The sequence below is a fragment of the Arachis stenosperma genome, chromosome 3 (assembly GCF_014773155.1).
Source record: "Arachis stenosperma cultivar V10309 chromosome 3, arast.V10309.gnm1.PFL2, whole genome shotgun sequence".
In the NCBI taxonomy this organism is placed as follows: Eukaryota; Viridiplantae; Streptophyta; class Magnoliopsida; order Fabales; family Fabaceae; genus Arachis; species Arachis stenosperma.
In genome coordinates this window covers 142,116,053-142,131,109 of record NC_080379.1, presented here as the reverse complement: position 1 = coordinate 142,131,109, position 15,057 = coordinate 142,116,053, and the positions used below count along the sequence as shown (strand labels likewise).

The window sequence follows — 15,057 nt, the reverse complement described above, 5'->3', positions numbered from 1 at the left end:
TTGTCGAAGGTATTACCTGTAACGACCCAATTTCTGGTACGTCATGATCATACTAGAAACTGAGCGCTACCAACTTGTCTACCTAATTATTATCTATTATTTATTATATGAGCCTGACTCGTTGTTAAAAGCGTAGTTAATTTGCGAGGTACTTTTTTTTTTTTGAAAACATTTGGGTTAATAAACAGAGTCATTCATAAGCAATTCACAAATAATAATAGATAAAACAGTTATAAACAACCACACATAAATACATCTCAAGCAGTTGATAACATTCCGTGATCCAGCTTTATTAGAACATAGACTGTTAGTTAAAACACCCCTAGATATAGCTAAATAATAACTATATACATATATATACATACAACATCCTAGGCCCTGACCTGTTCAATAAGTCCCTAAGCTGGCACCCAGGCTAGCCTAGACTCTATACTCACCTAGCCCCTCTAACCTACTAAAGCGAGGGAAAAGACGTTCTAGGTCTTCTAAACTCAAGTCAGGTGGAACGTCATCAAAAGGTGGAAGGTCGTATACTACTCCTTTGCACGATCATATGACATCAAAGAGCGTCTCTCAAGTACTTCATCGAGTGGCCACATAACAGCAACATCGTACGAAGGAGTTAGGCTAAAGTTTGTAGATAAGCGGGGTGCAGACGTTGGCTGGCCTCACCGTATATACATATGAACAGAGAATGGAATTCACCCTAGACTCAGAAGACTACCTAGAGCAGAATCCTCTTTACGAACAGTCATCAGCGAACTACGGAAGGGTACTCATGCTTCCATCTGGAGGGGGAAGGGAGAGAGAAGGGGTAAGAACTGGGGAGTTCTTAGTAGGGTCGGGGTTATTAGTTAAGTTCATTAATTCTATGTTGTTTGGCAGATGAACAACAGAGTATAGATGAGCAATAAACAGAAGATAGATAAATTAAAAAAATAGAGACAACAGAAAGCAGGACACAAACAAAAGAATACAAGAAAATACAACACAAATACAAAGAATAGAATACAAACAAACAAAGCATACATTTACTCAACAATCATAACAGAGGAAATGCACAACCAAGTATGATGCATGTCTGTCCTATGCAGGCCATGAGCTCACGTGTCGGTTTACACCCTGCATCCCGACATTACCTAGGAACAAGTCCCAGATATGGCTTCCCTTTGTGTCCTTAGTGCATATGTGTCGGTGGTAAGAATACCACTCATTCGTGACTACCGGCAGTCGGCGCAAAGCCCGACCCCATAATATACGCACAAGGGGAAACAGTGATCCTCAGTTCGTGGGCGTCCCCGAGATCAATTCACAACAATAAAACAGAGATCTTCAGTTCGTGGGTTATTCCCCGAGATCAATACACAATAACATAGTGATCTTCAGTTCGTGGGTTATACCCGAGATCAACATACAACGATTCATGGGTTATTCCCGTAATCAATGATTATCAGTCCGTGGGTTTTTCCCGCTTATAAAACAAATAACAATTTATGGGTTTCCCCGAGATCAATGATCATTCAGTTCGTGGGTACTTTCCGAATTCAACCAATTATCAGTTCATGGGTGTCCCCCGTAGTTAAACAACTAACAGTTTGTGGGGTATTCCCGCCTTTTATCGTTTTTCGTTATCCTTTCTCAACCTCAACAAATCCACAAATCAATCTTCATTTCCTCTTTCCCTTTGAATCCTTAACACATATTCCTAAACCTTTCTTAACTTTCTCTTTATCTCTTCACTCTGCTCTAATTACTTTGTTTTCTGTATCTCTTTATTTTTCTCTGATTACTATTTCCTTTATATATACGTTACTCTTCTTCTCTTTATCTCTTTCCTCAACTCTGATTATTCTGTTCTCTGTGTTTCCCTACTCTGCTCTGATTTTCTCTGCTTAACATATATAGTTGAAGCTTATGTAAATTTCGGTATGAATAGTTAGCCTGTCCCAAGTATAGGTTCATTAAGTCTATACTGAAACAGTTTAACTTTTCATATAATACCTAACCCTAGTCGCAACTCAAGTACTATCTAAGTTGCCCTAGTTCGTTCACTAATCTCTGTCTGTTTTCTGTCATTAAAACTTTACAGACTTTTTCTTTGACTTTTATCTTTTCTTCAACCTTTATCTTTTCTTTATCTTTTCCTCACTAACATGTTATTACCACTCCCTAAGTGTTTTATGAAGGTAATTATGAGATTCTGCACTTAAAGTTGTCTTTCTAAAGCTTTTACAGAAAACTGCCTTTTCTGCATTATTTTATTATTTTTATTAAAATATTATTTTTAATTAAATATTATTATTTAATATTTTATTATTATTTATTATTTTATTATTAAATTTTCGAAAATTAACTCACTTTTACTTTTAACCTTTAAAATTCACTTTTTACCACCCGTAACTTTTAATATTTCTACTTTTACCACCCTAACTTTCAGAAATTACCAAACAACCCCTAAAACACCAAAAATTTTACTTCCTTGCCCTTTTTAAGATCTAAGGCCTGTTCTTCAATGTTCTTCACCACACTCAAAGTGTTCTTCATGTTCTTCATAAATTCTTCAGATTCTTTCTCTGTTTTTACCCGTTTTTCAGTCTTTTCAGCAACCGATTTTTACTATAATTCATAATAAATTAGCAGCCACTAAAACCCCATCTTTTCTACATGATTTCAACACAAATTGAACCTCAATTTAAGCTTAGGGTTTCGTTTTTCCCAGCTGCCCAAGAACATGAACTTTAAAGCTTAAATTTCATCAAATTTCATTAGAATTTCACCAAATTTTCACCAAGAATCAATCATGTATGCAACCAATTTTTAGCACAACCAAATAATACAACATTCACACATCTCAAACACAAATAATCAAGATTAATTTCGTGACACCCTACCTGGTTTTGCTGCTCCTAATTCGGTTAAACTTTCAGGTGGTCCTTAAGCACTTTTTCCTCCTAAATCACATCAAGAACAACTTTAAATCCAAAAACTCTCAACTGACCAAATCTCACTCAGTATGTTAGAAAGAGATATATCACCTTAGACTTGCTGGAAATTCATGTTTCTTGGCCCTCAAGTCAAGTTAAGCATGATTCCTAAGGAAAAACATCAAGAAAACACATGTTTTGCATGGTTTTCCTTGAAAACCGAATTGAAGAGGGAGGGAGACAGCCATCTCACCTTATTTCCAGCCTTGATATGTTATATGGTTATGTAGAGGAAGAAGAGAGGATCATTTTGGTGAAATCGGAGTTTTGATTTGAGTTTTAGTTCAGAAGAAATCAAGCTTTGAAGATTTATGAACCAAGAACTTTCTCTCCTTTTTCTCTTGGTGATTTTCGGCCACAATGAGCAAATGAGGCAGCCTTGGGGGTTTTGGGGGTGTAGGGTGAGTTGTGATTGGTTGGCTTGGAGGTGGATTAAAATAATATTAAAATATCTCTGGTGTACAACTACTAAAACTAGGTGTATCGGAACACTCGTAAAAACATCTCTAAAAATTATTTTCTGAGCTACTAGCATAAATGACACTAGTAACATATTTATTATGATAATAGAACATGTATAATGAGGCCTTATCATTGCTAAATTCATCAGAGAGTGCTGGTGCTAAGCTGCACCAATAAACCGTAAACCCGGTTAAACCGATTTTCTGTTTTTAACAAAAACAGACCAGGTAACCTTATAATATCATTCAAGCATTTTCTAATACTAATACAATGATAATATTATCCTATTATCTCTCTTCTCTCATGAATCGAGTCCGGTTCATCAAACCGAGACAATTTACGAAAGATCGAATCAAAACTCCTAACCGATACGGTTCAAAAATTAGGTTCTTCGTGACCGCGTTATCGAGCTTGCCTTGGAAAAGGTTCTAGCTTAAGGATGACATAATGAAAATGAGGATTGAGATACTTGATGATATATCAAAGGTTCTCCTTTTTACCGATCCTCCGGAGTTCTCCGTATCTTTAGAAAAGATCTCACGTACTCGAAAATTAGGGTTGTTACATTACCTGCTATTGAGCAGAGGAAGCAATGGAGAGTGTCAGGAGGTCAAGAGGGATTGTGGAGATTCAAGGATAAGATCATTGTGTCGGAGGTTGGGACTTTGGGGCAAGACGTATTAAAGAAAGCACACAAGAGCGGATTTTCTATTCACACTGGGAGTACTAAGATGTGCCATGATCTAAAGGCTATGTTCTGGTGGCCTGGTATAAAGTATGATGTGGTGGAGTACGTCTCGAAGTACTTAACTTGTAAAAAGGTGAGGATTGAACATCAGAGACCCTCCGAGACGTTACCGCCCTTGGAGATTCCGCAATGGAAGTGGGAGAGCGTTGCGATGGATTTCGTATCAGGATTACCGAGAACTAGAACCGGTTTTTGATGCCGTCTAGGTAATTGTGGACCGACTGGCGAAGTTGGCTCACTTTCTACCCATTCGGAGGAACTATACTCTTGAAGAGTTAGCACACTTATATATCACGGAAATTGTGAGACTTCATGGTGTACCTACTTCTATAACTTCTGACAGAGATCCTCATTTCACTTTGAGGTTTTATGGTGCATTTCAGAAATCTTTCGAAACCCATTTGAGCTTGAGTATAGCTTACCATCCTCAAATAGATGGTCAATCTGAGAGGACGATCCAGACCCTGGAAGATATATTGAGGGTTTGTGTTTTGGACCAGCCGGTGAGTTGGGATCGCTATATGCCGCTAGTGGAGTTTGAGTACAATAATAGCTACCATGCGAGCATCGAAATGGCTCTGCATGAGGCTCTGTATGGGAGGAAATGCCAATCTCTGCTATGCTGGTATGAGGCCGGGGAAAGAGCTTGTTAGAGCCGGAACTGATAGCTGAGGCTACTGAGCAAGTTAAGAAAATCAGGGATATAATGCATACAACTTAGAGCCGTCAGAAGAGCTACGCCGATCAGATGCGAAAGTCCTTGGAGTTTGAGGAAAGAGACCATGTTTTCTTAAGGTTACTCCAACAACAGGAGTAGGTAGAGCGATTAAGACAAAGAAACTGAATCCTCGATACATCGGTTCGTTTTAGATTCTTGAGAGGGTTGGACCGGTGGCGTATCGGATGGCTTTACCGCCTCATCTTTTGAACCTGCACGACGTGTTTCACGTGTCGCAACTTCGAAAATACACTCCTGATGTTATCCATGTGTTAGAACTTGAATCGGTTCAGATAAGAGAAGATTAGATTCTGCCGGTGACACCGTTCAGATCGATGACACAAGTATTAAAAAGTTACGCAGGAAAGAGGTTTCATTAGTAAAAGTGGCATGGAGTCGAACCGGTGTTGAGGAGCACACCTGGGAGCTTGAGTCAGAGATGCGAGCAGACTACCCACGCCTGTTCTCAGGTAACTAAATCCGAATTTTGTGGGCAAAATTCCCATTTAGGTGGGTAGAATATAAAACCTGGTTAATTTATGGATAATTAACCCATAAATTAAAATATATTCTAGAAAGTGAGAATTGAGATTTTTATTGTTTTATGTGGTAGAGAAATTCGAAACGAGAATTTTGACACCAATTTTAAAAAAATCAGCCCAAGATTGGGCCGAATGGACCAAACCGGGCCAATCGGACCTAAGTTGGGCCCAAGGGCCCATCCAAGCTTCATTAAATGAATGAAACTCAGCTCCCTCTCTCCTCCATGAACAAACACACGCTGAACACACAAGGGGAAGGGGGAAAAATAAAACCCTTCCTCTTATTCACTTCCAATCTTCCATTTATCATAACTTTTGATCCGGGACTCTGATTGACGCACCGTTTGCTGCCATACGACTACAGAGTCGAGCTCTAAAAAACCCATACCAAGATTTCTGAGGTAAGATACGTTTTATCCTTCGATTCTCAGCCCTTATTTTTGAGTTTTATGGGCAAAAATGTTGAGATTTTGAGCTCCTTTGTGTTAGAGGATCAAATTAACTTGAAGGGAAGGCTTGTCCTAGGTCCCTTGGTCCTTGGGTAAGGTGAGATTCTCAACCCTAAGCTAAAGACTTGAGATTTTGTGATTTAGTGAGTAAGTTATTGTGTTTGGGTGTGATATTGTGGCTTAGGCATTGTATATGTGTGTTTTGGAGCTTGATTGGTGATTTTGGAAAGTTTTGGTGTGGAACTCCAAGCTTGAAAATCTGTTGGTGAGGCTTTAGAAGCCTTGGAAGATGAATTTGAGAGTGTTCCGGGTGGAACGGGAGTCGGGCAAGGTATGGATTCGGTTTCTTATATCTAAAATGTAATGTGGTTGTGAAAATGTAGGCTAGTGGCCCTAGGATAAGATTTGGAAATATTGTGGTGAATAATGGATGATGTGAGTTTTGTTATTATGTATGTATTTTGGTAGATTGTGAAATGTTGATGTAATTGTTTGGATGAGTTGAATTGAGTGGAATATATGAGTAACAGTGATAATGGTTGGTAAAACATATGGTGTTGTATGGGATATGAACTATTGTGTTTAATTAATGGTAAGGTTGAGGCTTGTGTTGGTAAGCATGATTGGATGTATGATATTGATATATGTATGATCATGATGATTGATAACTTGAATAAATGCTTGGGAAGTTGAATTATGGAGTGTTGATTGTAAATTGAGAGTATTGATTTGGAAATTGGTTAAATGTAGAATCATTGGGAGGTTGATGATTGGATGAGAGGTTAGAAATGTTTGATGTTGGAATGGTTGAGTTTGGTTGGGTTTAAATGATTCTGGTAAATGTATGTTTTGAAAATGGGGAGCTTATAAGTTTTGGTAAAAATTAAAATTTTGATGAACTTCAATGGATCATATCTTGAGCAATTGTTTTCAAAATTTGATGATTTTTATATCAATGGAAAGATAATTTTATAAGGTTTAAAATGGTTTAAATTTATTGGAAATTCGAATTTTGTAAAAGGATATATGATCGTTGGAAGTTTGGGTTAGAAATCTGAATTCTGCAACTTCTGCAAAATTTTGTGATTTATGGTTTGTGTGCGCATGCACAGCCCTGTGCGCATGCACACTATGCGAGAATTTGATCCTGTGTGCACGCACACACTTGTGCGTATGCACAAACGAAGACAGGGCTACTGGTGGCAGCGCTAGCACGCCCTGTGCGCACGCGCAACCAACGAAGAATTTCGAGCTGTGCGCACGCAAACGTTGGGAATGGCACACTGGTGGTGGCGCTAGCACACATTGTGCGCCCGTGCGCTGATAAGCAAAATTGTGATTTACACTTTTCATAACTCAAACAATTCTTAGCAATGGCTCCAAAAACTTGGTGCACACTACTATGGTTCACTCACATTCTTCACAACTTCGCACAACTAACCAGCAAGTGCACTGGGTCGTCCAAGTAATAAACCTTACGTGAGTAAGGGTCGATCTCACGGAGATTGTTGGTATGAAGCAAGCTATGGTCATCTTGCAAATCTCAGTCAGGCAGATTCAAATGGTAATAATGGTTTTCGAATATAAGGATAAATAAACAGAAAATTAAGTGTATGGATATGCTTTGTTCTTGTTGAATCTCTGCTTTCCTACTGCCTTCATCCAATTCTTCTTACTCCTTTCTATGGCAAGCTGTATGTAGGGCATCACCGTTGTCAATGGCTACTTTCCATCCTCTCAGTGAAAATGGTCCAAATGCTTTGTCACAGCACGGCTAATCATCTGTCGGTTCTCGATCATGTCATAATAGAATCCATTGATTCTTTTGCGTCTGTCACCACGCCCAACAATCGCGAGTTTAAAGCTCGTCACAGTCATTCAATCCCTGAATCCTACTCGGAATACCACAGACAAGGTTTAGAATTTCCGGATTCTCAAGAATGGCTGCCAATAATTCTAGCTTATACCACGAAGATTCTGATTAAGGAATCTAAGAGATATTCACTCGTTCTAAGGTAGAACAGAAGTGGTTGTCAGTCACGCGTTCATAGGTGAGAATGATGATGAGTGTCATGGATCATCACCTTCTTCATGTTGAAGTGCAGCGAATATCTTAGAACAAGAATAAGCTGAATTGAATAGAAAATAGTAGTAATTGCATTAATACTCGAGGTACAGCAGAGCTTCACACCTTTAATCTATGGTGTGTAGAAATTTCACCGTTGAAAATACATAAGTGATGGTCCAGGCATGGCCGAATGACCAGCCCCCAAATGTGATCAAAGATGTAAAATCCCAGATGAAAATACAATAGTAAAAAGTTCTATTTATACTAGACTAGCTACTAGGGTTTACAGAAATAATTCTAAGTGCAGAATTTCACTTTCGGGGCCCACTTTGGTGTGTGCTTGGGCTGAGATTGAGCTTTACACGTGCAGAGGCTTCTCTTGGGGTTAAACGCCAAGTTGTAACGTGTTTTTGGCGTTTAACTTTGGTTTGTGACGTGTTTCTGGCGTTTTACTCTAGAATGCAGCATGGAACTAGCGTTGACCGCCAGTTTGCATCATCTAAACTCAAATAAAGTATGGACTATTATATATTGTTGGAAAGCTCGGAATGTCTACTTTCCAACTCCATTGAGATTGCGCCATTTAGAGTTCTGTAGCTCCAAAAAATCCATTTCGAGTGCAGGGAGGTCAGAATCCAACAGCATCAACAGTCCTTTGTCAGCCTGAATCAAATTTTTGCTCAGGTCCCTCAATTTCAGCCAGAAAATACCTGAAATCACAGAAAAATATACAAACTCATAGTAAAGTTCATAAATGTGAATTTTGCATAAAAACTAATAAAAACATTCCTAAAAGTAGCTAGATCCTACTAAAAACTACCTAAAAACAATGCCAAAAAGCGTATAAATTATCCGCTCATCACAACACCAAACTTAAATTGTTGCTTGTCCCCAAGCAACTGAAAATCAAATAGGATAAAAAGAAGAGAATATACTATAAATCCCAAAATATCAATGAATATTAGTTCTAATTAGATGAGCGGGACTTGTAGCTTTTTGCTTCTGAACAGTTTTGACATCTCACTTTATCCTTTGAAGTTTAGAATGATTGGCATCCATAGGAACTCAGAGTTCAGATAGTGTTATTGATTCTCCTAGTTAAGTATGTTGATTCTTGAACACAACTACTTTTATGAGTCTTGGCCGTGGCCCTAAGCACTTTGTTTTCCAGTATTACCACCGGATACATAAATGCCACAGACACATGACTAGCTGAACCTTTTCAGATTGTGACTCAGCTTTGCTAAAGTCCCCAGTTAGAGGTGTCCAGAGCTCTTAAGCACACTCTTTTTTCTTTGGATCACGACTTTAACCACTCAGTCTCAAGCTTTTCACTTGGACCTGCATGCCACAAGCACATGGTTAGGGACAGCTTGATTTTATTTCCTTGGGCCCTCCTATCCATTTATGCTCAAAGCCTTGGATCCTTTTTACCCTTGCCTTTTGGTTTTAAGGGCTATTGGCTTTTTCTGCTTGCTTTTTCTTTTTCTTTTATTTTTTTTCGCCACTTTTTTTTCGCAAGCTTTGTTCTTCATTGCTTTTTCTTGCTTCAAGAATCAATTTTATGATTTTTTAGATCATCAATAATATTTTTATTTTTCATCATTCTTTCAAGAGCCAACAATTTTAACATTCATAAACAACAAGATCAAAAATATGCACTGTTCAAGCATTCATTCATAAAACAAAAAGTATTGTCACCACATCAATATAATTAAACTAATTTCAAGGATGAATTCGAAACTCATGTGCTTCTTGTTCTTTTGAATTAAAAACATTTTTCATTTAAGAAAGGTGAAGGATTCATGGAATTATTCATAGCCTTAAGACATAGACACTAGACACTAATGATCATGTAATAAAGACACAAACATAGACAAACATGAAGCTTAAAAACCGAAAAATAGAGAGATAAGAACAAGGAAGTTAAGGAATGAGTCCACCTTAGTGATGGTGGCACCTTCTCCTTGAAGGACTAATGGTGTTTTTGAGCCCCTCTATGTCTCTTCCTTGCCTTTGTTGCTCCTCTCTCATAGCTCTTTGATCTTCTCTAATCTCATTGAGAATGATGGCTTGTTCTTGGTGTTCCATCCTTAATTGGTTCACGTCATGACTCAATCCTTCTAGAGAAGTGTTGAGTTGTTCCCAATAGTTGTTTGGAGGAAAATGCATCCCTCTAGGCATCTCAGGGATTTCTTGATGATGAGCTTCCTCATGCGTCTCTTGAGATTCATGAATGGACTCTCTTGTTTGCTCCATCCTCTTCTTAGTGATGGGCTTGTCCTCTTCAATGAGGATGTCTCCTTCTATGACAACTCCAGCTAAGTAGCATAGATGGCAAATAAGATGAGGAAAAGCTAGCCTTGCCAAGGTGGAGGGCTTTTTGGCTACTTTGTAGAGTTCTAGAGGGATGACTTCATGAACTTCTACTTCCTCTCCAATCATGATGCTATGGATCATGATGGCCCGATCCACAGTTACTTCGGATCGGTTGCTAGTGGGGATGATGGAGCGTTGGATGAACTCCAACCATCCTCTAGCCACAGGCTTAAGGTCCAGTCTTCTCAATTGAACCGGCTTGCCTTTTGAGTCTCTTTTCCATTGAGCTCCTTCCACACATATGTCCATGAGGACTTGGTCCAACCTTTAATCAAAGTTGACCCTTCTAGTGTAGGGGCGTGCATCTTCTTGCATCATAGGCAAGTTGAACGCCAACCTTACATTTTCCAAACTGAAATCTAAGCATTTCCCCCGAACCATTGTAAGATAATTCTTTGGATTCGGGTTCATACTTTGATCATGGTTCCTAGTGATCCATGCATTGGCATAGAACACTTGAACCATTAAGATTCTGACTTATTGAATGGGGTTGGTAAAAACTTCCCAACCTCTTCTTTGGATCTCATGTCGGATCTCCGGATACTCATTTTTCTTGAGCATGAAAGGGACCTCAGGGATCACTTTCTTCTTGGCCACAACTTCATAGAAATGGTCTTGATGGGCTTTTGAGATGAATCTCTCCATCTTCCATGACTCGGAGGTGGAAGCTTTTGTCTTCCCTTTCCTCTTTCTAGAGGTTTCTCCAACCTTAGGTGCCATAAATGGTTATGGAAAAACAAAAAGCTATGCTTTTACCACACCAAACTTAGAATGTTGCTCGTCCTCGAGCAAAAGAAGAAAGAATAGAAGAAGAAGAAGAAGATATGGAGGAGGGGGAGAGAAACGTGTATTCGGCCAAGAGGGAGAAGAGAGGGTTGTGTTGTGTGAAAATAAAGAAGGATGGAGGGGTTTATATAGTGGAGGGAGAGGGAATGGGGTTCGGTCATTTAGGGTGGGTTTGGGTGGAAAAGAGATTTTGAATTTGAAGGTAGGTGGAGTTTATGGGAAAGAGTGGATGGTGTGAGTGGTGAAGAGGTGATGGGGAAGAGAGATTGAGGTGATTGGTGAAGGGTGTATGGGGAAGAGTGTTATTGGATTGGGTGAAGAAGAGAGAAGGTGAGTTGAGGTAGGTGTGGATCCTGTGGGGTCCACAGATCCTGAGGTGATCCTGTGGGGTCCACAAATCCTGAGGTGTCAAGGATTTACCATCCCTGTACCAATTAGGCGTGTAAAAATGCCCTCTGCATGCAATCCTAGCGTTTAACGCCAGACTGAAGCTTGTTTATGGTGTTAAATGCCCAAATGTAGCATGTTTCTGGCGTTTAACGCCAGCCTGATGCTTGTTGCTGGCGTTAAACGCCAGCTTTTCTCAGGGTGCAATCCTGGCGTTTAAACGCCAGATTGCTGCTTGTTTCTGGCATTCAACGCCAGATTCATGCTCTGTTCTGGCGTTGAACGCCAGCCAGATGCTTCTTACTGGCGTTTAAACGCCAGTAAGCTCTTCCTCCAGGGTGTGCTTTATCTTCTGCTATTTTTTATTCTATTTTTAATTTTTGCAATTATTTTGTGACTTCACATGATCATAAACCTAATAAAACACAAAAGAACAATAGAAATATAGATAAATAAAAATTGGGTTGCCTCCCAATAAGCACTTCTTTAATGTCAATAGCTTGACAGTGAGCTCTCATGGAGCTTCACAGATGTTCAGAGCATTGTTGGGACCTTCCAACACCAAACTTAGAGTTTGAATGTGGGGATTCAATACCAAACTTAAAGTTTGGTTGTAGCCTCCCAACACCAAACTTAGAGTTTGACTGTGGGGGCTTTGTTTGACTCTGTATTGAGAGAAACTTTTCATGCTTCATCTCCATGTTTACAGAAGGATAACATTGAGCTTTAAACACAAGGTAGTCCCCATTCAATTGAAGGACTAGTTCACCTCTGTCAACATCAATCACAGCTCCTGCTGTGGCTAGGAAGGGTCTTCCAAGGATGATGCATTCATCCTCATCCTTCTTAGTGTCTAAGATTATGAAATCAACAAGGATGTAAAGGCCTTTAACCTTTACCAACACGTCCTCTACCAATCTATAAGCTTATTTTATTGACTTGTCTGCCATCTCTAATGAGATTCTTGCAGCTTATCCATTACAGAGAGTGGCATAAGATTTATACCTAACCCCAGGTCACACAGAGCCTTCTCAAAGGTCATGGTGCCTATGGTACAGGGTATTAAGAATTTACCAGGATCTTGTTTCTTTTGAGGTAAAGTTTGCTGAACCCATGTATTTAGTTCACTGATGAGCAAGGGAGGTTCACCTTCCCAAGTCTCATTACCAAACAACTTGGCATTCAGCTTCATAATGGCTCCTAGATATTGAGCAACTTGCTCTTCAGTTACATCTTCATCCTCTTCAGAGGAAGAATAGTTCTCGGAGCTCATGAATGGTAGAAGAAAGTTTAATGGAATCTCTATGGTCTCTATATGAGCCTCAGATTCCTTTAGGTCCTCAATAGGGAACTCCTTTTTGTCTAGGAGACGTCCCAGGAGGTCTTCCTCATTGGGATTCACGTCCTTCTCCTCCCTTGTGCATTCGGCCACATTGATTATATCAATGGCCTTGCATTCTCTTTTTGGATTCTCCTCTGTATTGCTTGGGAGAGTACTGGGAGGAGTTTCAGTGACTTTCTTACTTAGGTGACCCACTTGTGCCTCCAAATTTCTGATGGAGGACCTTGTTTCATTCATGAAACTTAAAGTGGCCTTAAACAGATTAGAGACTATGTTTGCTAAGCTAGAGGGGCTCTGCTCAAAATTCTCTATCTGTTGCTGAGAAGATAATGGAAAAGGCTTGTTATTGCTAAGCCTGTTTCATCCACCATTATTAAAGCCTTGTTGAGGTTTTTGTTGATCCTTCCATGAGAAATTTAGATGATTTCTGCATGAGGAATTATAGGTGTTTCCATAGGGTTCACCTATGTAATTCACCTCTGCCATTACAAGGTTCTTAGGATCATAAGCTTCTTCTTCAGAAGATGCCTCTTTAGTACTGTTGGATGCATTTTGCCATCCATTCAGACTCTGAGAAATCATGTTGACTTGCTGAGTCAACATTTTGTTCTGAGCCAATATGACATTCAGAGTATCAATTTCAAGAACTTCCCTCTTTTGAGGCGTCCCATTACTCACATGATTCCTCTCAGAGGTGTACATGAATTGGTTATTTTTAACCATGTCAATGAGTTCTTGAGCTTCTGCAGGTGTTTTCTTTAGGTGAATGGATCCACCTGCAGAGTGGTCCAATGACATCTTAGACAATTCAGACAGACCATCATAGAATATATCCAGGATGGTCCATTCTGAAAGCATGTCAGAAGGACACTTTTTGGTCAACTGTTTGTATCTTTCCCAAGCTTCATAGAGGGATTCACCTTCTTTCTGTCTGAAGGTTTGAACATCAGCTCTAAGCTTGCTCAGCTTTTGAGGAGGAAAGTACTTGGCTAAGAAAGCCGTGACCAGCTTATCCCAAGAGTTCAGGCTGTCTTTGGGTTGAGAGTCCAACCACACTCTAGCTCTGTCTCTTACAGCAAAAGGGAAAAGCATGAGCCTGTAGACTTCAGGATCTACTCCATTAGTCTTAACAGTATCACATATCTGCAAGAATTCAGTTAAGAACTGAAAAGGATCTTCAGATGGAAGTCCATGAAACTTGCAGTTCTGTTGTATTAGAGCAACTAGTTGAGGCTTCAGCTCAAAATTGTGTGCTCCAATGGCAGGGATTGAGATGCTTCTTCCATGTAATTTGGAATTTGGTGCAGTAAAGTCACTAAGCATCTTCCTTGCATTATTATTGTTATTATTTTTGGCTGCCATCTCCTTTTCCTGTTCGAAAATTTTAGTTGGGTCCTCTTCAGAGTACTGTGCTTTAGCTGCTCTTAGCTTCCTCTTCAAGGTCCTTTCAGGTTCAGGGTCAGCTTCAACAAGAATGCCTTTTTCTTTGTTCCTGATCATATGAAAGAGAAGAAAATAAAGAAAGAAGAGGAATCCTCTATGTCACAGTATAGAGATTCCTTTATGTGAGTAGAAAAAGAGGAGAATAGAAGAAAAATTCGAACACAGAAGAGAAGAGAGGGTTCGAATTTTTGAGATGAAGAGCAATGTTAGTAAATGAATACATAAATAGAGAGAGATGAGAGAGAGAAAGTTTTCGAAAATTGTTTTTGAAAAATTGGTTAGTGATTTTCGAAAATTGAGATAAGAAATACAATTAAAATTAAAATTTGAAACAATTAGTTAATTAAAAAGAATTTTGAAAAAGGGTGAGGGATTTTCGAAAATTAGAGAGAGAAAAGTAGTTAGGTGGTTTTGAAAAAGATAAGAAACAAACAAAAAGTTAATTAGTTAGTTGAAAAAGATTTGAAAAAGATATGATTAAAAAGATATGATTGAAAATATATTTTGAAAAAGATTTGATTTTTTAAAATTAAAATTTGATTACTTGACTAACAAGAAACTAAAAGATATGATTCTAGAGGCTTGAGCTTGAGCTTTACACGTGCAGAGGCTTCTCTCGGGGTTAAACGCCAAGTTGTAACGTGTTTTTGGCGTTTAACTCTGGTTTGTGACGTGTTTCTGGCGTTTAACTCCAGAATGCAGCATGGAACTGGCGTTGAACACAAGTTTGCGTCATCTAAACTCAAATA

The 15,057-nt window shown here is 39.1% G+C and overlaps 1 non-coding gene across 1 annotated transcript; it reads left to right on the top strand.

Annotated features, from left to right (window-relative positions):
• Positions 1–13,717: 13,717 nt before the first annotated feature.
• On the top strand, positions 13,718–13,825 carry LOC130970919 (small nucleolar RNA R71). The gene has a single exon (XR_009082164.1). It is a non-coding gene; the product is annotated as a small nucleolar RNA R71 (small nucleolar RNA).
• The last annotated feature ends 1,232 nt before the right edge of the window (positions 13,826–15,057 follow it).